Source organism: Symphodus melops (genome assembly GCF_947650265.1).
Source record: "Symphodus melops genome assembly, chromosome: 11".
Lineage (NCBI taxonomy): Eukaryota > Metazoa > Chordata > Actinopteri > Labriformes > Labridae > Symphodus > Symphodus melops.
This window is the reverse complement of record NC_136701.1, coordinates 12,114,778-12,139,451: the sequence shown is the minus strand read 5'-3', so window position 1 is coordinate 12,139,451 and position 24,674 is coordinate 12,114,778. Positions and strand designations below refer to the sequence as shown.

The window sequence follows — 24,674 nt, the reverse complement described above, 5'->3', positions numbered from 1 at the left end:
TTCACAGTGTTTCTATGTGTTTGATTTGCAGATCAGAGAAAACCTTCTACTCCATTAACTTTTATTGGAAATTGTGCATCTTTTATATCCGCTCTTAGGAGTAATGGTTATTTTGATAACTGCTGAAAATAGAAGGCGTGGGTTAGAAGTCATTAGTGTATGTCATTTGGGTTGATTGTTTTAATAAAAATGTGAAAGCACCAATGTGCTGCATACATGAAAATAGTCAGATTTTTTCCTCTAGCTTTTGAATGTACAAGGGCAATGTTAAGATAAAAGGTGTTTGCATATTGAGTATGGCATATTTTATTTTAATGTATATGACAATTTTACTTGATTTTATGGAGAATATTTCCCATGTGGTGTTTTTTTTTTTTTTTCCAGCATCTCAGTGTTTGGTCTGTGCAAGGCCGCTAACTGATGATGTCATATTGTAGCACTGACTGACAGCTGCAGTGATGGCTCTACTTCAGCACTGTGAATGTTTGCTTCTATTAATTTCATCATCAGCCTCATTGTTACTGCATGCACACATGTATTCCGAAAGTTTGTATTCAGAGAAGCTTATGGCCACTTACTACATTTGCTGTCTGCAAAACAGAGAACAAAGGAGGCTTTTACTTCCAGCATGTTAACAGAGTGTGATGTTAATTTAATGAGAGTGAGTAACACAATAGTGTGTCTGTTGCCACTTAGATTTCCTCCATCGTCTTGTTTTGCAAGGCCAAAAATCTGCTGTAACTGTAAAATGTGAACACTTTCCTTCTGTTAACTTGTGAAAAACTTGTTTTTCTGAGGAGTTATGTTGGTAATTACGCAAAGTCAGAAAATGACAGATATGGCATTTAACTTGAAGGATTGTTAGGGACAATTTGAAATGACTCACTTACTCAAGGTCTTGATATGTAATGCAGCCAGGTGCTGCCAGATGCTTTGCAAAAAATCTGTAATAAAAAAACAATATATTTATCACATAATAGATGTTCATTTAATCATGCAACACATGAAGATCCTAATGCTAACAAATAGCATATTAAGAATGTTATATATGTAAAAATTAAAACTCAAAATGAAATATATATATATATGTTTGGAAAAATTATTTTTGAGATTTTTCTGTTAGTTACAACCAAGATCCTCCTTTTGAACTGCTTACCTGTTTGCCTTTTGAATAGGCCAGCATGTTTCCACACTTGATGAGAGCAGGCAATGAAAAATGTATAGTAGGTGTATTTCTTCATATAACCTTCCTCTGGATGAGCTCTCTGCCAGAAACAGATGCTCTGATGAAGGCTTATGTTGCCAAAAAATCGTTAGCCTGATGTTGGCCATTGTGAAAATATGTTGTAGTTGAGGTTACGTCTTTTGCTCTGTGTTTTGGAATGCTGCCATCACTGAGAAGTTGCATAGATTCATTGAAAGTAGAATATGAGCAGGCTGCAAAGAAATGACTTGTACTTGTTGTTTCTGATAGACTTTTAAAAAATATATATATCGTTCAGTGGTAGTTAGTCAGAATCTGTAATTTGCAGACAATGTCACTTTGGGAATTACAGCTGGCAAGGTCTGTTCTCTTTAAATATTTAATATGACTCCATTGCAACAAGCATAGTCTCACAGTCAATGTTTCCATAACATATTTACGCTTTCCTCTACCCACTGAAGTAGATGGCAGGAAGCTGGTACAAAGTCTTTCGGTTCAAAATGAAGGCATTTGGTTTCCATTCTGGCTGTTCTAAGTGACTTTAGAGACTTTATTTTTTGACTTATCTTCCAGTCCTGTCACCAGCAATGGTGTTTTCAATCACCAGTTCAAAACCAGTTTCAAACAACAAACTAAATGTGAACAGCCAAGATAAATGAAATCACACAGGTAGACTCAAAATGAAATGCTATTGCATATCACTCATCTTGTCATCCTGAATGATCGAGCTTCATGTTCATTATGGGCAGAAGATCTGGTCGAAGTTTCACGTCCTGTTCAATGTTACAGGGTGTAATGTACCGCTTGTACCCTTTTATCTTCAAAAGAGAAGGAGAATTAACCAAATTCTGCCATCATAGTGCAAACAAGCAGCTGGTTATACTGTATGTATAATATCAGTGTTTAATGGTACCCAAGGTTTATATCAAACAAACAATGAATTGGAACACATTACTAAACCTTCAATGCAGTCTGTCAATTCAAAGTAAATCATTGAGAAATAGAAGGAATTTTAATTTCTGGTTCTAAATAAAAGGTTTCATAATGGTATTTCTTAACAAGCTACTTCTTAAAGCCACAATATGTAACTTTTCCTTATTGAAATATTAGTTTCAGAGGTCATTTCAATAGCAGAAGAACTTTCAGTAGGGAGAAGGGTGTTTCTCCCATGCCCACAGCACACTCTGATCACCTGTTTACTGCAGTATGGCTTTTGCAGCGTGTCGCACAGCTTTAAGGAGCTAGTTCACACAAGTTTTCAGTAATAAAAAAAGAAGCCAGTTAGCCCGTCTTTATACAGTTTAATACAACGGCTGAGGCTAAAAGGAAGAGGGCGGTGATAGAGGCTAAGAAGGTGTTATGAGAGAGTGACCAAGCAAGAAGCAAAGCGTACATCCCTGCAGATATTGACCACAACAGAGTTGGATGTAGAGTTGGGCAGTATTGTTATTGGTGTCATCGTTGTCTCATCTTCAGCAGCGTTAACATGTACATGTCTCAGGCTCACATTACATTTCAGGTTTGCATCAAATACAAATTTTAGTTAATCCATTTGACACTAAAAATGTCTTTCTTTGTCAATCTTAAAGCTTTATAAGTTTGGAACCTTTCAATTAGTATCGCAATTAGTATGTAATAAATTACCCTCTCCAATATAGCCATTTAGTCACAGCCCATAGATATCATGGCAAAAGTTGAATATACATCCACGTGCAATGAGTTGAAGACGCTTGCAGAGTCACGTTTACTCAAAATCCAACACTATTACTGTACTTATTTTTCTGGCAACATATTTACCGGCCTTGCACGTCGGCTTGTAAACTGATGCACGTTGACTAAAAGGGATACGCGCAACACCAGTGTGACGAGCTGAGCTTGCTCTCAGAACCTTTGGTGGACACCATAGTCCAGCAAATGAGATTCCTACTATTTTTGCTTTAAGCTGCATAGACACAAAGACTTCAGCAAACATGTTTGATTGGCTTGGATATTTGTTGCCCACTCTAGTTGAGCAGCCTGTGACTGCACTCGAGTGAAGAGAGTTAGGTTTTAAAGAGTGAATATCCCAGGCAGAGAGTAACTGTTCTTCCGCCTCAGGCCACCGAGCTGCAGTCCATCATGTCTTGATATTTCCAACATCAGTCAGCTACTTCTGTCGTGACACAACTGCTGACGACCTTCAGCTCTCCACTTTCAACAAAGAGGGTTTTAATTTGGCTCTCAATGCTGGACACTGACTGTGGCACCTCACAGCCATGACAACACCCATATTTAAAATGGAAACAAGCTCAGGATGTACATCAGTCGAACACATAAAATGGTTTAAATGGAACCACAAATTTGATGCCATAGGATTGTGTCTGAAAGTTAAAAAAAAAAAGCCCACTCTGCAGTTATTCATTTTAAACCCAACCCTTTTCTCTGTATTGATTTAGCATTTTTCAAAGGAGATGAAATTTAATTTTTCTGCAGATACAGTATCATTATTACAATGTAATTTGTTTTTTAATTTACAGAAATACTTGTGTTTTTTTTAAAAATATTTTCCAGACAAATGCACGGGTTGCAAATGGTATCTCTCCTAGCTCATTATGTGCTTGCTTGGATTTATCACCCTTGGCTGTAACTTCCTAACAAACTGCCTGTGGTCATAGAGCTGAGTCATAGACCACAACCTCCATATAACCTGAATGATGCATTACGTAGAGCTGGATCCAGCACAGTAATCAGAGCTGTGCAGACCCATCTTAGAATTTTTTTTAATTTTTTTTATCGAAAGCACCAATGCTTTGTAGACATCCAATTTTTGATCATTACATTCTTATAAAAGCTGACTTTGTTCTTGGAGTAATTTCACTCATAATATGAGGACATTTGAAAACTACTGGCACTACTACTGTACTAATACTAAACGTGATTCCTGAGATAGATAGATAGATAGATAGATAGATAGATAGATAGATAGATAGATAGATAGATAGATAGATAGATAGATAGATAGATAGATAGATAGATAGATAGATAGATAGATAGATAGATAGATAGATAGATAGATAGATAGATAGATAGATAGATAGATAGATAGATAGATAGATACTTTATTGATCCCGAGGGAAATTCAGGACATCCAGTAGCAGTATACAGACAGGCAGGACACAAGACACAAGACATTGGTTACAGTACAAAACATCGGTTATTAAAGTACACACTCCTTGGTCCTTGTACACATGTACTCATATAGTTCCATTAAGGCAGTGTACATTAGTCAACATTAAGTGTGGATCTCTTCTCAAAATTTGTTGGTGATCTTGTTACTTCTTTTTTTCTATTGTTGATCTTGTTTCTTAAGCCATTGGCATCTTAGCCTTATCCTTGTCCTTATTGATATACATCCTATCTTGACATTCATCAAACCCTACTTTAGTCTTGTTTCTTGTACACTATTTATCTTTGCCGTTTATTTCTTTTCAACAGAAATATAAATTATATGGTAAATAGACTTTAGCTAGTATAGTTGCGCTTTTCTAGTCTTCTGACTGCTCAATTTTACATGACATGTTACACCTACCCATTAACACAATCATGGCATTGGTTGCTATTTTAAGTGACCATTAGAAGTAACTAATGCCATTCATGTGCATTATTAGGCTGCTGACGAAGCAGTGGGATCAGTTCTGGGTTGAAGGTCTTTCACATTGGACCAGACCTGAGAATCAAACCCTCAACCTTATGGTTGGTCTACCAACTGAGCCATAGCTGCCCAATTACGTTACTATGAATGAATCGAAATATAATTGGACAATGCCTGAGTGACATCACCCATCTGTTGATGCAGAGGGCTTCAGATGCTCATCGGCGTCAGCTAGCTTGCTGGAAAGGCTGTCTCAAATTAACTTTGGGTCAACCTAATGACAGGGTGAGAGCTAGAGCTGAGGTGTATTTAAGCTTCTTGATTAACCGTTACATTAATACACAAAGTGAGTGACATCACCACATTGGCAGACTTGCTGGTTGAAGAATGGGATGCCATCTCATAGCAGTGTTTGACCAGGTTGGTGACAGGTATGAGTAGGAGGTGCCAGGCTGTTGTGGCTGTCTGGTTCTTCCACACGCCACTGACGCTCCTGTTTGTTAAATGATCAAATTGTTAAACTGCCAATGTCTTTTTTTTTTTTCAGACTTCAATCATCCAATCCACTAAACGACACCAAACATTTGGTGTTGGCAGAAAAAATTTGGCAAGTTTTTTCATGGGCGCAACCCACAGACTCAGCTCTGCTGCTCATCCTACAAATGCATGTTCCTTTCAAATGTGGAACCATTTAAAAGTGAAATAAACAGGCTTTCCAATGGCATAAGATATTTTGCCAAGAAGTATTGTTACAACAAAGAAATAATCTACCAAACACAAAATTCCTTACTTATTGTGTGATGTTTATATAATAAATTAAGATGACTTGAGATGGAAAACATTTTTGGGGTTAAGGAACCCGGAAAAGCCAGAGTAGCATGGTCCCGTTGGGACTGTTTATTATTTAGGATGAAACAATATCTTAGATATAGAACAATTGTGACATTGCGAGTTGATTCTAGTGTGAACTATAACCATATGGGAACTTCCAACCAACATTAACCAAAGCTTTGATCCGTGGTACTCTGACTTCAAATTTCAATAGGCTATGAAGAAAAAGTAGCATGATGCAGATTTGCACAAGTTGTGCACTGCACCATCACTTTGATTTTCAAAGTTAGTTTGATGACATGTACATAGACAGGCTGCTCTGAAGGTTTAATGATGGTGGGGTATGTTGCATTGTGTTGGGTTCTGTTGAGTTAATTTCCTGACTTTAAAGGAAAAACTTGAGATTTCTCATGGCACCAAAGACAAAAGCAAACATGGACTGTGCTTTAAAGTTCAGGGGTTAGTGATGAAAGTGATTCAGGGTACCATCATCAGAAATTACTAAGAAGGCTGAAAAGGAAACATTGATCTTTCATTTTCGGGACCTCCAAATAGGCCAACCAATGAATTCAGACCCCATAAACACACTGATAATATTTTTTTGTGGATTATAATGTTAGATAAGTAATAGATCAGGGCAGGAGCTATGCCTGGCAGTCATTGGCTTAGAGAGATCTGACTGAATTGGCCAATCATTAATTATGGCACTATATCTGAACCCCCAGATCTTGTAACCCTCAGATCCAGACACAACCCATTTCTTTTTAAAAGCCCAGCTGGTGCTTTATTTCATGAAGGGAACAATATAAAGAGTTGGACCGGAGATTTTCATTCCATTGGTTTACCAAGTGGACGGCAACATTTGTATAAGTTCTGATACATACAAATGAATTTGAGCCCAATATAAAAAGACACAAGGATTTTTTTTCAGATTTGCTATATTCTTGGTAAACCTTGTGCTTTGGCGATCCAGCAGTTCACATCTTTTTTCATGGAACGCTCTTCATGTTTTGTATTGACCATACAAGTCTGATGAGTGGGTTTAATGAATGACACTGCAACCTTTCAGATCATATTTTACAACCGAGCAGTCGTAACATAAGCTTGAAAGCAAAGAAAAGATAACCTTATCATGACCTGCTATGTTTGGGACAACACATGGATGCATCTTTCTTGGGATGAGAAATCCTATTTTATTATATGTTTTGCTTTACTGTTCCTGTTTTTAACTGTTACTTGCCTTTTATTGTTGTTAAGCACTTTGCGATCTTTATCTGTGAAAGATAAATAAACCTTACTTACTTACTTACTAACTTACTTACTTACTTACTGACTTACTGTGACTGATCATAGATCATAAAGCTAATACAGCATGATTGTGCTTCTCGTGTCCAGTTCTTGGCCATTCTACGCTGGTTGTCCCATTTCCTTACAGGTCTTAAGAGGTTAAGGTTACCACAAGGTTAGTCAGGACTTGGATTTTGATTGATTTTGAAAATCCAATCTAAAAGGAGACCTCCTTTATCTGTCCCTGTGGTTGTGAATGTCCACTTTAAGTGGATTGATGGCCACTTCACAAAAAAAAGTGGTAGTTCATGGCTTGCACAATTTTGCATCAACAGGCAATGTGGCAGCATCAACCTTTGACCTTATAAGGTGACATAATGAAACTTAATGGCATTTGTTGAGTCAGTAAAGCTCCCCCTTTATCCATATCTTCTGGGTTTGGCACCACAGGCAGTGAGATAGTAAAACAAAGGCTTAAAAAGGTGACAGAGGAATGTGGGATGTGTTGTTTTCTGCACCACCTAACGCCACAGATGACCATGAGCAGCTGGGAGTATTTAAACCTGAAGAGTTCTGTCTTCTTGTAACAATGCTGTCGCTGTTTTTTTGCATTCCTTTTTCTATCGCATCTTTACGTTCTTGAATTCCTTTGTCATTTGATCATCTTTGAAGAGTGTGCGCGCACAAATGCTTAAGCTCTTGCGTGTCACTGCCTCTTTCTCTTAGTTATCTGTCTCAACAATACATTCACTACTACAAATATACATATACTGCATCTTCCTGCATAACACAGCCCACCATGATACATACAGACCCTTGAAGCCCTATGGCTTTTCCTCTCCAACAAATGGCCCCAACCTATATATATTAGCATGGTGGGATGTCACGATGTATGATGAAGTACTTTCATAAAAGCAATGACCCATAAAATGTATCTGACAGAATCTATCAAGTAGAGCTATGAAACACATGACCTTTACATGCATGACCCATACATGATCAATACATTTCAAATATGGTGTTACCATCTTGATTATAAAAATATTTATGGTTTCATGAGTAAGGATGTTTTATTTTGATTGTGGTATGTCAGTAAAGAGAACTGCTTTGGCATTAATCCTGAGGTTTTCAGACAAACACCTCTAACTATTAAGTGTAGCCTCATCTGGATCAATTTCATGACCTTCTTCAGAGAAATTGCGCAGTTACTCTCCCAGCTTTGCATAACTTGTTCACGACCTAACTTTGCATGAAAATCAACATATTTTGCCTCCTTCTCTTGACCTGGGAAGCAACGATTAATAATTAATATATTTTTTTAATTTTTGAGAAAAAATGTCCATACAGCAATCCATCTTCAAAATATTATTATTTTACAGGCCAAGAAGCAGTTCCCCTTTAATGGATAGTTTGTTTAACACAGTGCTGACAAAAGAAATGTTATGTTTGTCAATTAGTCCTGCCACTTTTAGTGTTGACACATCAGCGTCTTTGTTTGATTCTGTGCGTGATCTAGTCAGGGATCTGTGTCTACAAGTGAATTTATTAGAACTGTTGTTCATTATATTTATATAATGAACAACAGAATAAAAATATATATTATATTTATTATAAGTTTTTGCATGGAATAATTGGTCAAGTGTGAAAACCTCAGAATTCTAGCTATTTAGTCATTATATTAATGTAAATATGTAACGAAAACATGAAGAGTCTGTTTGAAGAATCACAATGACCCTGCTCAGCTCTCACCTCAGTCTCACTCTTGTCCTTCTGGAGGACATTTTTCATATCACACTGTCATCATCACAGGGATGGGTTTTATGATGTCAGCTTCCACCATTAACTAAGCATGAAGGGTGACGTATCACAGACAACATAAACATGCCGTGCTACAACCATGCGCAGGACAGGTCTGAACTACTTAGACCCTCATTTGTTAGAACTCTTTATTATCCACACTTATCTCTACAGCATTTAGATAAATATGTAGTTAGATGTGCTGTGGTTAGGCTGGTGAAAGGCATTACAAAATTTGAGTTGGAATACAATGCTGATCATACAGAGCATAGAGTGAAGATGAAAGCTCCCCCCATAATTGATCCACTATAGTTGACACTTGTCCAGGGGGTGTACTGATGCAGCACTTTTTTAAATGGTGACTTTGGGATGAGCTTGTGGTCATGAAGACAATGCATTTTTTAACTGCAAACCAAACCAGATGTTGCTTAGAAGTTCATGGAAGGACACACAAATATACAACATAGGTCTTGGATACACATAAATGTGTCTGACAAAAAGAAGCCACTTGTATTTGACTTGATCCAAAAGATTTCAACTGCACATTAGGGCCATTAAATAGGAGGTACTGCACTTAAAACTTTTTTTTTATTACTTCCCATGATCAATATATTGCACATAGCACAGTGTTTAGTGTGATTACAGGAAAGTGCAAGTAGCACTACATGCAATGTTAAAGGAAACAATCAGTCAGCAACGAGTTTGGGGCTCTTAAACAGATTAAAGTACATATTTATTTTCTTCTCCTCATTCCAAAGAAAACACAGAGACAGGCTTTTACAGCTTGTTGAGCAGATTTTTTGATAAATAACGACAAAGATAGTCTACTTGATGCTAAATCCATGTCCGCCCAGCTCTTATACTCAAATAGATTACTTAAATTAACTAGTTACAATCATAGGCTGCTTAAAACATGAACATAGCTCCTGTGAAGTCACCCATTGGTTTCTTAAGAAACATCATAAAACTCAACAATGTCATGTAAAGATCACTCTACTTTTGGTCAATCAAGCAACTGAAATAGAGCTGTGGTGAGTCTTGAGTACCCAGGCGAACTTCATGTCCATATGTCACGACAACTTAACCCAAATTAAATCTAATTAAACTAAACTCTTAATATACTCCAAACTCTTAAAATACTCAAAACAGATTAATTTTTCTTCATAAAGGCAGGGGGGCGCATTGACTGTAATGTTTATCCCTGGGCAGTTGTTGCTTGGTAACAAGCCAATCTCTGATATATGTGAAAGTCAAGAAATTGAAAAAATAAAATGAGACTGTTCCCATTTCAAAGCTAATCCTCATTTCGCTGACCAAAAAGACCATTTCTTTATTTTTCCTCACAGACTTTTAAAATCAAAGGAGAGATGAAGGTTTACACACAAAAGGATTATGATCAAAAACTGCACTGTTTACTATCTTGGCTGTCAGTTTATGCATAACATGCTCTAAAAGTCAATTTTGCTTTGTTTGGGTCTGTTTTATACCATTCAGCATCTTTTCACTGGTTGTTGATTATGTCAGCATTTACATTCTCGTTTTATCCATCCTATACTGAACATGGAGAATAATTTAGATTATCAGCACAAATACAGTTCTGTGATGCTTCCCTAAGCCACTCTGCTTCCTTACTTTGTCCTTGTCTGCTGTAATAAACAGTGATACTGGCTTAGTGTGTGTTGAATGGTTTTCTGTCACTTGTGCAGCAGAGTGAAAATGAATTTTGCCGAGCATACTGTAGATGTGCATAAACAGGATGACAAAGAAACTGAAGAGCCTGTAAATGTCTAACAGAAGGTGTTGTACTCTGGTAATTTATGAAGTGTTGTTTATTGATGAAGATAGCTTTTCAGATTTTAGAAATCCACATGACTGCTTCAAACTGCAAGCCAAAATCTGTTCCCTGGTTTTACAACTCAAACAAATTGCTTCAGAGGTGGGGATGGGCGATTATTTTTCTCCAGATCTATTGTTCAGAGTTCACTTATTTACCTTTAAGTCTGAAAGGTCACAGGTAGTGGCCTGTCCTTGGACTGTAAGCTCTCAACAGTATGTACCTCCAGTGAGAGTAAAACTGAAAAGGTGAAAAAGGTAACCAAGAGTACCGTGTGGCTTCCCTGGGGTTACGGAAGCATTCTGTGGTTTACTGTAGGTATCAGCTCAATGGGAGACTTTTTATTCTGAGAAGCAGCAAGTCAACATTTGCCAAAGTCCTACACTCCATCCATGCCTTCCTTTTGTTTCCCATGTGTAGGTTATTTTGTTCTAAGCGTTTTGTTCTAAATCAATATTTTCATAAAAAAAGAAAAAGAGACAACACTTTCAGTGCGTGAGACTATGATTGTATATTGGACGTACAAAGGATACTTTAATTAGTTGGTGTGAGTTAGTTGTGTGTTTGAATGTTCAAAAGGTGATCCTCTAAGAGAGTAGGTTAATGGGGTATTATGGGATGTAATTGTTATGTGTGATATAGCACAGTTTGGTTTGGTTCACACACAACGATCATATGCAGTCCTTATTTAATGCTATGTTTATGCTTGTGTACTGTTTGAATTGGCCAATTTAGCTCAAATACTAATCATTTACTTCATGTATAGTATGTTGACAGTCACGTTGCCTCTGTATAGTCTGAGAACGCTGCACTCATGCAACTCCACAACAGGACAGCTGTCTGCCAGGGCTCCACTATGACTGCACTCAGTATTTATCATGATGCACTGTAAAGGAATTTCAAATGATGCTTTAATGGCTGCAATAGAAGATGCAGTTTAACGATCTCCAACATTAAAAGGCATCAGTAGGTGCCAGGACTCACAGGGATGAGAGAGCCGGACTCTATCAGTACGGCAGCTTGTGGACCTTACTGTAAGCACCTGATCTCTGTATGAAAGCAGCTTTCATTTCAGCAGTCTGATTCTGCCTGCAGCCGTGTCATCACAGTGCGCTCACCTGTCCCTGTCTGCCTTACTGGTTCTACTGATCTCATTTCACATTGACCTAAATGAGTCCCAGCTGCAGCTTGATCTTGTTTGTAATGGAAAAGCAGTAAATGTAGCTGTGAAACTGTAGCTCAGTTGCAGTGAGACTGGTGAGTAGTATAGACACTTAATTGAGCGAATATGAAAGAGAGACCCTGGATGTATGAGTTAAAGTGGGAGCTGCTGTAATTTAGAGAAAGAGTATATTGTACCAGAGTATAGGAATCACAAGAGGTCCTGAGATATTACCTTGATATTCCATTCATGATACTGTGATAATACTTTGAATTGCGATAACAACCCGAATACAGTAGACTAAATGCCTTGCAAGGCCACTCCCAGGTCTTTATTTGGCTAGGCCAGTGCTCAAGCCAGCTATACTTACTCAGCTTCCTGCCCCTCCGCATGCGGTCATTCCTCCACGCTGTATTCTGTATTCTATCTTATGTAAGTAGCCCAGAATGTCTGACTTAAACCTTGCTGTTTTAAAATCATATTTCACTACTTTCTGCCATGTTTTCTAACCAAGTGGCAACCTTGGGTAACTTTGTTCAAAATATAAAATCGGTCTCTATCGGCACTCTGCAGGGTGAGTGAATTCTTGATTACTTATCTGTTTTGGTTAAATGAAGGAAACATATTATTAATAAAAAGGTGCCTACCTGACCTGACTGACTGACAGGCGGGGTGTAACTGTTTGTCAGCAGGCTTCAGACCTCCCTGCTCCAGCTCTTAGCCTGTTGTGAGGTTGACTGAAAGTTAGGGTGAGACAGCATTAGTAACCAATGGTTGATGTCACTCAGGTCCTGTCTGCTATTATTTACAATCTGTGCTTCCAACTTTTGTTCTCACCACTTGGACACAGGTGGGATGTTTTGATTCCGGCCCTCGTCTTCTTAAGCTGAGACTCTCCGTAGACAGGCACAGTAAATGGAGAGGGCATTGTAGAGTTTTGTGTGAACTACTGCTATAACAAGTATTTTGAACAATGTGACTTATTTTTAATACAAAAAAGTTATTTAAAACTAAATGATTCCAAGTGACATGTAGTTTCACTTTGAATTTAATCATCTTTGTTTTAAACAACTTACAAATCTTGTTAAAAAATATTTTTTCGTCTTGTCGTTATGAAAGACTTACACTGTACATACTATCCAATAATGATTATATTTTGTAAAAGATCAACGCTTTGTAGCGTTGTATAAATACAATATTTCCACGCAGAATATTATGACGCATTGTTGATTGATTGTTTTTAATGTAAGTAAAATTGATCTTTTTGTCCTTTGCAATAATAGACAAAATAATCACACATATTTGCCATTTTTCACAGAAATTACTTCCTACATGATGGTTTTTCATTCTGTGAACATTACCGCTGAATGATGCATATGTGACATCAGTTGCAACCCGCATTTTTGCATCTGCGGTGATTAAGTGATAAATAGCAGCTGTTCTTTCAGGGGCAGTGGACACTTTTGCAATACTGAGGACAATCTCTTAGTCCATGTGCCGCCACATGTCAGATGGTGTGCTGCTTTGCATAGGGGCCGATAGCACAGGCCATCGTAACTCAATCTCAAAGTAATGCCTATTCAGCGAGAAACAGGAGTGTGTTGTCAGAATCCCAGGATGGATGTCGGACCGCGTACAAGTGATATCTATCCTGATGAAGAGAGAACGGCTGGTGATTTATTTCACAGGGAACACAGGAGAAACGCTCGAGCTGGGCGCTTTTCCCTCTTCCCTTCACTTAGATTTTCTATTTGAATTAAATGAGGTGTGTATGTAGGCAGGCAGAGGGGGGCAAGGGTGCAGAGAGATAGCATGCAGGAGAAGGGACATACTTCATCTTCCCATTCAAAGTGTTGTTTTCAGCAACTTTAAAATGAAGGAGAAAAATGCTGATAGAATTGCACCAGAATGTATCGCAGTGGACTGTAGAGTACAAAAAGCTTGGGTCAGACATTAGCGAGGCATCCTGCATGCTGGGCAATTTTTTTCTCCCCCTTTTCTCCTCTTAAGGTCCCCTGTGGGTCACATTTTGAACCTGCAGTGATTGATGGGAGGTGTGTCCTTGACAGGGCTGGGATAGGCCTGGCCAAGGGCAAGATGTAGCGATCCAATTGTTTCACAAAGATAAACAAGGAAAGAATTGTCATTTACAGCATCTCGTAGATAGACGCTGTCATCCTCACTACCAGGAAGCTCGCTTAAAAGCCCATCTCATTATTGAACTTCCACAGCCAACTGTATGAAGCGGGTTTCCACATAAAAAAAGAAGCAGTGTGCATCATGCAGCGCTGGAGGACAAAACAAAGAGGGAGAGTCAACAGTATGAAATAAACAGAAAATACAAAGGGTAGACTTTGGTTTATGCTGAACTGATATGCTTAAGGCCAGAAACATCCTAACAAAAACATATTTTTTGTGCCGGCCTGTTGTTTGGCCAAATATGTCTACTGCTATACTACTACTTATCCTCAAAACCATTTTTTCTGTACAAACTTGTGAAAAAGGGCTGCTTGGTCTGTGGCCCTAGGCTTGAAAAAAAACGTTTATTCAGGTACTAATCAATTTGGCTGAACAAAAAGGCAGCATCTGGTTAGATTTTTAAAAAAGCTTGCTGATCATTATTTTCATCCGTAGAAGTATTTCCCTGGTAAACATGTAAATGGTCCCGGTGTTGCACTGTTTAGGTGTACTACTAGTTTAGATCAAGTGGCAACGTCCTGTCTTGAAAAATGAGGCCAATGCAGAAGTCCAAAATCCTTCAGTTTGTCGAGTATCCACTTGAGGCTGGCACCAGGAACACCAGGAGTCACTACACATGATTGTTAAAAAGCCATTTTTACAGCATAAATGAACATGTTTACAGTCTGGTAAAAGAAACCAAATAGGCCTGATTAGTTATTGTTATCACAGGCATACACTGTACGGGAGGGGGGGGGGGGATTTCTTCATAACCCCCCCCCCCCCCCCCCCCCCGTAACCAGCTGACAATACCATACTATCTTAAAACACTTTACTAATGTATTATGTGTATCTATGGTGTATCTTCCATGAGTAAATAAAGCCCCTTATACTGTATGTTGCCAGTTCGAAGCAGGATATTTATGCTACTTAATAATGCTACTTTCCCTATTACATCAGGACATGAAAAATATTGTTTTAAAATAATTCAGCTGAGTATTTGTTTCTATACTATTTTATTCTGTACGAAATATTAAAAAACAGAGTACTTCTGTATTTTGTTGAGGCTATAGTCATAATAACTCTGTGGTGATGTAGAAAATACCTTTGACATAATTTGTGTCACTTTTAGGTAATTTTTAATTGTCATGCAAACTTCAGTAAGGGAGTTTTGAAGTAGCTGCTATTTCTACTTAGTGTCATTTAAAGTAAATTCATGGAGAAATCTGTGGCACATTTGAGGCCTTCCTACATACACACACACACTTTTCAAATAATTGTCTTTTTTTTCTGCACCTTACCGGCAAAATATGTAGTGTTAGACTTTTGCTTTTTAAACTTAGGGGAAAGCTGAAGCACAAAACATTGAGCTTTTTCATCGCAAGCAGCCAGCTGTTTGTTGGTACTGGTTTTTATTTCATGCATGCTTTCAAAGACGATCCATTATTCAAGATTTATTTTTATTTTTTTAGGGTCAGGACATTAGTGTGGGCAAATTGACAGAGTGGGTACACTGGCTGTTTTTGTTGAGTCAATGGTTTCCATCAAAGAAGCAAACATTTTTAGTTTCATAGTGTCAACTATGAACTCAGAGTTTATGTCAACTTCACAGTTTTTTCTGCTGCTGATATTTAAACTGGGTTGATCTTAAAATAATGGAATATTTTGTCCTTCATCAATAGTCTGATAACTGGCGGCCATGGCTTAATTGGTAGAGTTGGTTGTTTGGGAAGGTTGGGGGTTCAATCCTGAGCCCCTGTGTGACATGTCCAATATGTCCTTGAGCAAGACACTTAACCCAGAACTGCTGCTTTGTCAGCAGCAAATCAGATGAAGGGGATTAGTTACTTCTGATGGTCACTTTACTCAGCAATCTCTGTCATCAGTGTGTGAATGGTTAGGTGGAAGATGCAGTAGCTGGAGTGGTGCCAGGGAACTTCCTGAGTACTGCCTATGTGCCCTTGGGCAAGGCACCAAACCCCAAACTGCTTTGGTGCCTGCTTAGCATCCCCACTCTAACACTTCTCCAGCATGTCCACAGGTCCTGTTTGTGCATGTGTGTGATTCAGGCCTGTGTGTGTGAAGCATGTCCCTAAAATAACATAGTGTAAACCTGAATGTCCCACATGGATTAATAAAGTTTAAAAAAAAAATCTGTCCTATGAGGAGAGAACTGTTCTAATATAGACGTATAAATCAGCTGACTGATACTGATGAACTTGAGTATCTTCCTCTGGTAACACAACAGCTTCTTTAATTCTCTTCATTCTTCTTTGGAGCTTCACAAATTTCTCCTTTAAGTTATGTTGTCTTTTCATTTGTTCTTCATTCGTTTATGTTGTTTTCCTGCCTTCACATTTATTCACTTTTCTTTTATCAACTATTTTTAAATTTAGAGTCTGACATCCACTTCTGTGGACTTTTGTTTGTCACGCTGATGTTTCTTTGTTTTGTGTGAATTGAGATTTGTTTTAAAGTTTCTTTGATTTACCTCTCTGGCACAATGCGGCCTTCTCCGCTCCTTCGGTGCGTCATTGTTTCATGTGCAAATAAATAAACTCGACACTCAAAATGTCAGACAAGAGAATTAAATAGTTTCAGTAGTGGCATTCATCTAAAGGACTGGAGTCTTATACTTAACTTACTTGAGCACTGGTAAACTATTGACTGTTATTTATACACATCTTTCTAAAAAATAAATCATACTGATGAAAGGAAATGTAATCTGTTACAAGCTTTTCAATTACATGCACAGAGATCGTAGCAGTCAAATGCATACTCCATACTGCAGTAGTCACAACTGTATATAGTTGGACTTGCTGGGGAAGAAAAACTAGGGATCTGGCAGGAGAAACACCGGATAAAGTCTGAAGGAAAAATCTGTCTGTTGTGAATGTAGTGCAGTGGTCTGTTTGGATTTTTACTTAGAGCGGTCCCTTACAATATATAACTACTATGGTGATTTCATGCAAATAGGGGTTTATTGTTTGTAAACTCAACCAACTAAAGTACATTTTCTGTTCAGTCTTTTATAATTGTTTGTTACAGATTTGAATATTTGTGCACAGTTTGTCCCTTAATTTTATAGCTTCCACTAGATGATGGCAGGAATAAGTAAAAAACAGGCTATGCATTGTTTCCAGACATTAACCTTGGAATTGGCAGCCGATGCCTTAACCTCTAAGTTTCAATCACTCCCCAGTATTTTCACATTTCCTGGACTATGTCTATCTGTATTCTTGAAACATTCCTTTACTCGGCTATAGTCCAAACAGCTTGAATAAAGTGTTAAAGAGGATAATTCAAACACGCATCTGTTGAAATGTCAGCCAACATCTTCATCCCCTATCTCCTTGCATGCACCAGAGTAAGTGTAATGGTCACAACCAAACATATTAATAAAGAATTAATTCATGAATCCTGCTCTCCTGAGACGTATTAGCCATGATCGCTGAGGAGGATCTGCACATAATTACCACAAGTTAATGTAATTATGCATGCAGCCTCGGCAGGACTTACCGATACACAGCACGCCACTGAGGAGGAACTGGGATTTAGTGCACATGTCGGGGTTACTCTGGAGACAACATTTTTCCACATGGTCACAGTTAAAAGACGCAGACAGGAAAAGATGAACAAGTAATACAAATCTTTTCCTTTCTGACTTTGTTCAACATGTTCCTTTAGAAATAAAAGCGAGAAATGAAAAGTAAAGCATTGATTATAACTGTCAGTCTGGTACTTGCTGAATAAATTAGACCAGCATTTAAATAACTTATAAGTTGGAGCATAAAGAGCTATTAAATGAATTATACTCTTCTTTAGCCAGTAACTTTCCCTAATGGCTTCAGGATAAACCCTGCAGTGGGCTCACTTTGTCCTCACATGCCCGCACCGTATGTGGGCAGACCGTTGTTTTTTAACCTTCAACAGTCTTCTTTCTCCTCTTATTTAATTAAGTATCACAATCATGACCTAAACAGCATCTTGTTTACACAGCATCTGACAGTCTATCAGTCAAATCTTGCAACTATTTGAAGCTTCATTTGGAAATATTTTAGTCTCTATTTACAGATTGTAAATGAAGAATGTAGAATCTGTAGAGGTGTGTGGTTGTAGTCTATGTCGTATTACCCTATCGCATCAGGCTTTGGTGTATGCTGGTGAAACCATGTGAAGAGCATAAAGCAGTTGAGAAGCAAATCGAACTGAATTTCCCCCAGTGATTAATAGAGTATTTCTTATTCTGAAGTCAATGTACTAACACCTAGGCTTCTGTCTTCAGTGATCTGAACACAATGCATTTAATGCTATAAACAGTTATTTGCATGCAAGTGCAGCTAGCATTCCCTTCATTATGAAAAACATTTCGGGGCACAGATCGCCTAGCAGTTCTGTCGTGCATAGAGGCTTAAGATGTCCAAGTTCAACCCTTGGCTCCTTTCCCTTATGGCTTCCCCACTATCTCACCAATTTCAGTTCCATTAATCCTCTGGCCTTTGAAATACAGGCTAAAAGCTAAAAAAGTAAACTTGAGTTAACCATCTACTTGACGCTGTGCTGCCATTATTATGTACTTTTAATCAGAGACTAGTTTTGTTTGCAGACAGCTCTGAAGGGGGACGATCACTTCTGCATGATAGTCTGTTTTAAATTGGAAATTGTTTTGTGTAATTTAATAACTATGTATTTTTATTTACTCATGCTGTCGATAGGTTTGAGTAAAAAATAAGCACAATGGGAAAGATGAAGTTAAAACAGGTGCAAAGAAAATGAAATCTTTATTGGAAGTCGTTTTATACTAATTGGCAACACCAGAACATTCTGAAAAGTTGGACATTATTCCCAGAGACTTATTGAGTTATCAGGCAATAGCCACTGGCTTAAAAAATGTGGCATATTTTGATATAGTTTCCTTTTATGAGCCTAATTTTAAGAGCATTTTATTCGTACAGGTTTGAGTTATTCTTTTACTTGTTACACTGAACATTTTCTTTTTTTTAAAATTAAATATATGCTACGATGAAATGTATAAAACTATATAAAACAAATTCTTCAATAATTCATTCCTTTTGAAAATCTTTAATAATGTTCCTCATGTATTAGTAATTTGCTAGATGGATAGTCAGCCAGCTACAGTATATGAGATGTGTGTCCTAATTCACTGCCAGAATCCATGAATAAGTACGAGGCATTGTTCACGTGCGGACTCTAAGTAGGTTTCATATATCAGTTGGATGTCTGTGACAGGAGAGGACGATGCGCTGAGACCACCTTTACTTCTCCTCTGTCTCTCCGGCTCGCTATGATGAACAGCCTCTGCGCCTCTGTTGTCCCTCATCATTTTCCTCCGCCGTCTCCTCCGTCCTTTTTCACTTTTCATGCCGGAGTTGCTCTAATGATTTGTCTTTATTTACCAGCTATCACTAATCTCCCTCTGCTGTTTCTTTGTAGCTGCCCTAACAATGTACTTGATGTTCACAGTGTTCAGCAGTGTTAGCATTACAGTAAGCTCATTTACTAAGAACTCAAGTAAAGAGTTGATGTGTTCGCTCCCAAAAATGGCTTGTTTGGTATGCGATTTGTGTGTGATCACTGAAGAAAAAGTGTGTGAATGATAGCAGGTGCTAGAGGCGGTAGGCTTTAGTGGGTTATACTGGTTTACGTCATGGATAGTTTGGATGGAAAGCTGAATGACTGCAAGTGCAAAATAGGTATTATTGGAACATGCGAATAATCTCTTGAGTTATAGCAGATAAATCTGAATATTAAAAAAAAACAAAATTTGGCTCATAAGAAATCTCGGCATAAAACAGCGCTCTCCTTTCTGCCTTTTGAAAATAGATTGTCGTACATTGCGAAGGAGGTGTGAAAAATTGTGATGTGATGTATTTCTCAAACTGCACAAGATTTGCAGAGTCAGGTCTGTAGTTACACTAAAAGTGAACAGTATGTGCTTCAATCACACTGACATACAGTACTAAAGCACACCATTTCCATAATTTACATTTTTACTGCAGATGTTTTTATTAAACAGAGAATGTCACTGCAGTTCATTGCATACAGTAAATTGAATGACCTGCACGGGAAAACTTGCAATCCGCACGTTTGTTAAATGCTAAGTGTCTGAATTTCTCACGACGTCTGAGGACACTATAGAGCGTGCTGATTGAACCAAGAAGCACAAGTAGAAGAAAAAGGGAGTGGAAGTAAACGTCATTCTCAAAATGAATCTCTTACAAGCACATTCAACCAAAGTGAAATGGAAAAAGCAATAATAGCATTTATCAAACATGTTCACAACACTGATCATTGTGTGTCTTTATGTGATGCAGGACATGTTTGGGTCAGCTCACTCAGGCTAGATGGATCTTGTCCTAGTTTCTTGTGACTTGGAAGTAACTGGAATAAATGGTCTGTGCACTTTTCCGTGTTCTACTTCCACGTTTTGAGTACAATTGTTCACATATTTATTTATCAATATTATATTATATAATATATATTTATAAAAAAACATGTATATGTATTTCCTGACTGGAATGTATTTATTCTTGTTTGATTTATATTTTGACTCGCAAACCCATCAACTCGTAGTTCTTGTGTTCCTTCCATCTTAAACTTGTCATCCCTTTTATTAGCTCATCAGACTCATTGTTCATACATAAACCGAGGATGATGAAATGCTGTACTTTCATGCATGAAGTAAATGTTTGTAAGGACAAATTGTGTCTTGAATGTGAAAAATCTATGAAAATGTGCCGTGTAGCGTTGGTTATTCAGTGACCTGATTTTGTGATCGTCCTCTTATTGTTTAGCTCCTACAAATACACATGAAGTCATATAATCAAGTTAAAAGCACAAAATGTCTTAACTTGGTTCAAACTCTTCCATTTGAACCTGCCAAACAGCAGAAAGTATAGATCTGAACATCAGAGAGCATTGCGCTTTGAAAATGTATCTCATATCTTTCTTAATTCAAATAGTGACATTTGGCAATGTCGTTTGGTTACCCAACGTTTAAATGTTTTGAATATTTATTAAAGCAGCATGGTGGCTCAGTGTTAGCACTGTCGCCTCGCAGCATGAAGGTCCTGGGTTTAAGTCTGTCAATCTGTTCAACATGACTCTCCCTCAGTGTGCAGTGTACATGCTGCGTCTGTGTCCGAGTAGGTGTCCTCCAGCTGCTCCGCTCTCCTCCCACAGTCCACAGCAGGTTAGGTCAACTGGAAACCCTCAATTGCCCGTAGGTGTGAATGTGTTTGTCGGTCTACATGCATGTTAGCTGTGTGACAGGCTGCTGACTATGGTACCCAGTGCATGCTGGGAAAAATTCTTCAGCTTTTTGCAAGCCTTAAAGGAGCTCATATACATTTAATAGTACAGTCAATCAATATAAATGTGTTAAAAAGGTTCCTTCTAAGGCAATACAAAACAAGGGTTTCAAGAGTTGCTGTTCTTTGTTATGGTTGAAAGTGTATTTAGAAACTACAGGGGGTTTTTTATCGTGTATTTGTTTGTAAAATGTTATTTTGATTATTTATAAATTGTGGATTGAAATATTGTAGTTTTTCTTTAGGTCCTATACGGGATAAATGAATACAACCAGAATAGAAGACCACAGAAGTGATTCCAAGTGGTGACCTAAATAGCTTCATTCACAAAGAAGAGCTACATTCACAAGCTAGTGAGCCAGTAGAGTCAACTGTAGGACCAAGTTTCTCCCAATGAAGATCTTTACCTTTTTAAAACAAAGCATGACAGTCTGTTTTAAATTGGAAATTGTTTTGTGTCATTTAATAACTATGTATTTTTATTTACTCATGCTGTCGATAGGTTTGAGTAAAAAATAAGCACAAGGGGAAAGGGTTTAGCTCTACAATTGTTCACATTCATACAGAACTTCATTAAAATTATTAAAGATAAATCAGCTGACATGATGACATGAAACTATAATGCAGTTGGACTCAACTGACCTTCCATCGACACTGTGTTGAGTTATCTAAATTTAAGGTGTATTCATACACCCTCAATAAGCTCAAGTATATTCTAAATGTCTTTGGTCATGATAGCTCTGCAGTCTTTGCAGCTGTACAGGTTTTACTCTGCTGATGTGAAATAATTGATGAGGCAATTGTTATCAATTGCAGGTGAAGAATTTGCTGCAATGAAGCATTTTGTTCCATTTTTGATTTCTTGAGCGTCGGGTTTGATGAGAGCAGAAGTCATTGAAGACAAAAAGCAAACAGACTCGGCTGGATAAATCATCGTGCTTCTCTTGCAGCACTGTAGGGAAAATGCTGCACAGTTGCTATGGAGCCCTCTGTTGCTAGGCAATGGGTTGATTATCAGAGTTTTTATGTATATATAAGAGGCAGAGCGGTATTTTCTGACAGTGTTTTCAGAGCTGACAGGTTTGTTTTTTTCTTTTTTTTCGGCTGACACAACCTAGTGAAAAACATCAAGACGTATTCCTTGACTGAAATCAAATGTATCCAGTTTGAAATGTTTATACTCTACTCTGAAATGTTGAGCATGCTAAATATTTAAACCTTCCAAAATTACATAAAATGTAATCATCATAAAAGGTTTCATTGGTAAACACTGCTGTGGGGTAAAAGCAGTGCTTCTGGTTTCTTTGTATGACATACAAAAGCATTTCTCCAGCTTTATGCAGCCCCTTTAATCAGGTTGCATCATGTGCTTGTGCAGTATGAGCTGCAGCGATGTGTCCTTGTCTGCTGAAATCTTATTTTTCACACAATCAACCCAAATATGCCATAAGAATGAACACTGTCCCTAATCCCAGCACCTGTTTTCTGTTTATTCTGTTACATTCTGCTATTTCTTTTAGACTTTACAAGCAGTGATTATAGATAGGGGATATCATGATGTTGCCCTCTTGTGGTTGTATTCAGATATCTGACTGATTAAGCCTAAAATTAATGAAGAAGGAAATTATTATTTTTATTTTTATTAATATTTATTGATCCTTACTTTTGAAGTACAAACATCTCTTTGTAGTTGAAAGGGTGCATACTTACAATCTCTGCATGTAAGGCAGACTGGATGGTTTTTTTTTTTGGTTTTTTTTTACGAGAAAATACTAATTTAATCCTTCATCGAGGTTTTAACAATTCTACACTTTGTTTTATTCAAAACAATAGCAATTCTAATAAGTAAGGAGATCTGATTCTGCTCATTAGATTCTTTCGTATTAGCCTCTTCCTTAAGAACACACATTTCTTCACCACAAAACCTTTGTGCTTGTATCTTTCGCACAGTCCAAGAAACCTAACAACTCTGCTTCTCATCTGATCGAGCCAGCAATCAATAATCTGTAGATACATATTTTTGTTAGATGTAACAAGGATGAGAATATACCTGTTAACCCAACATAAGCCAGTCCTTTGTTATTCCATCATGGGAAAAGTGATCCCAAAAGGCACAGAAAATCTTACAATTGAAAAACTTTGTTTATCTGTAAACACATGCAATGAACATTGCTTCAATTGTAAAAAATGTTTATATAAAATAAAAATATAAAATAGACACAATGCATACAGGTTATAGCCTTGGCTAATTTCCAGCTCCTGTCGATGTCTGGAATACCCTATGGTAAAGAATCACGCTTTTTTTTCTCTACAGTGCATTGAAAATCTTTTTTTCTTCTTTATCGACAATATTCACATACACTTATTAAGTACAATGTCCAGCTCAGTCACTGATAAGATGTAACTGTTTATAAAGACATTTTTCATCTTTGAGAAACAAATGATTGGCGAAACTGAAGGCTCTGTGGCTCACATTCACAATTTAGAATGGATGCAGTGAATGAATTTTAGACCTCCAAGCAGGCGGCATGGGTTCAAATCTGACCTGTGGCTCCTTTCCCCCATGTTGTTCCATCTTCTGTCTCCGTGATTTTTAACTCTATCCACTGTCCTATCTCTAGAATGAAGGCAGAAAATGTATGGAGCCTGAAAAGTGACAGCTAAATGTTGGCATCGAAATTAACATTTGGCATTGAAAACACACCTGAAATAACAAAAAGAGAAGTATTGAAACACTTTGCAAAATTGTCAGTTGTCGTCAATATGCAGATTATATGTAAATCACACTCTCATTGTCCCCTCCCCTCAAACCCTCCTCGCCACGTCAAACAGGTGATAGAGAACTGAAACAGAAAACCACTCACAATGTAAAAAAATCTCTCATTTTTAAATTTAACTGGCGTAGTTAGTAATCTCATTGAAAAAAGAAAGACATGGAGAAATCATTTGAAGATTGTCCCTGAAAAACCCAAAAGAACGCAAAGACCAGACAAACTAAATAAAATACCTTCAATGCATTTTCTTTGTGCTTCATTGAAACTTTTTTCAGTGCCAATACATTTTTGTATAATGCAAGTGTTTGAATGCTAATCTTTCTTTTTATTAGTCCAGGTGTGTTTTCAATGCCAAATGTTATTTCCAATGCCAACATGTAGCTGTCACTGTTCTGGCTCCATAAAAAAAGCCGCAAAAATAAATCTTTCAAAAAATGGGCATTTTTGTCTCTCCAATATGAACTATAGAGTGACAGTGTAAGAAGAAAGAGAGTGGGTGAGCTAAACCAGCTCAGTTGGCTTAGCCCAGTTTCTATAACAGCATTTCTTTTAAGTCCAGGCTATAGCATAGTCTTGACGTGAATGTTCTTTACATTTGTCAGATTTTTACAACATTACCAGATATACTGTGGGGATTTGGAGATG

The 24,674-nt window shown here is 37.6% G+C and overlaps 1 protein-coding gene across 2 annotated transcripts in view; it reads left to right on the top strand.

Moving 5' to 3' along the window:
- gabrb4 (gamma-aminobutyric acid type A receptor subunit beta4) overlaps positions 1–24,674 on the top strand; it is a 69,596-nt gene that overhangs the window by 3,498 nt on the left and 41,424 nt on the right. The gene's annotated exons all lie outside the window — the stretch shown is intronic.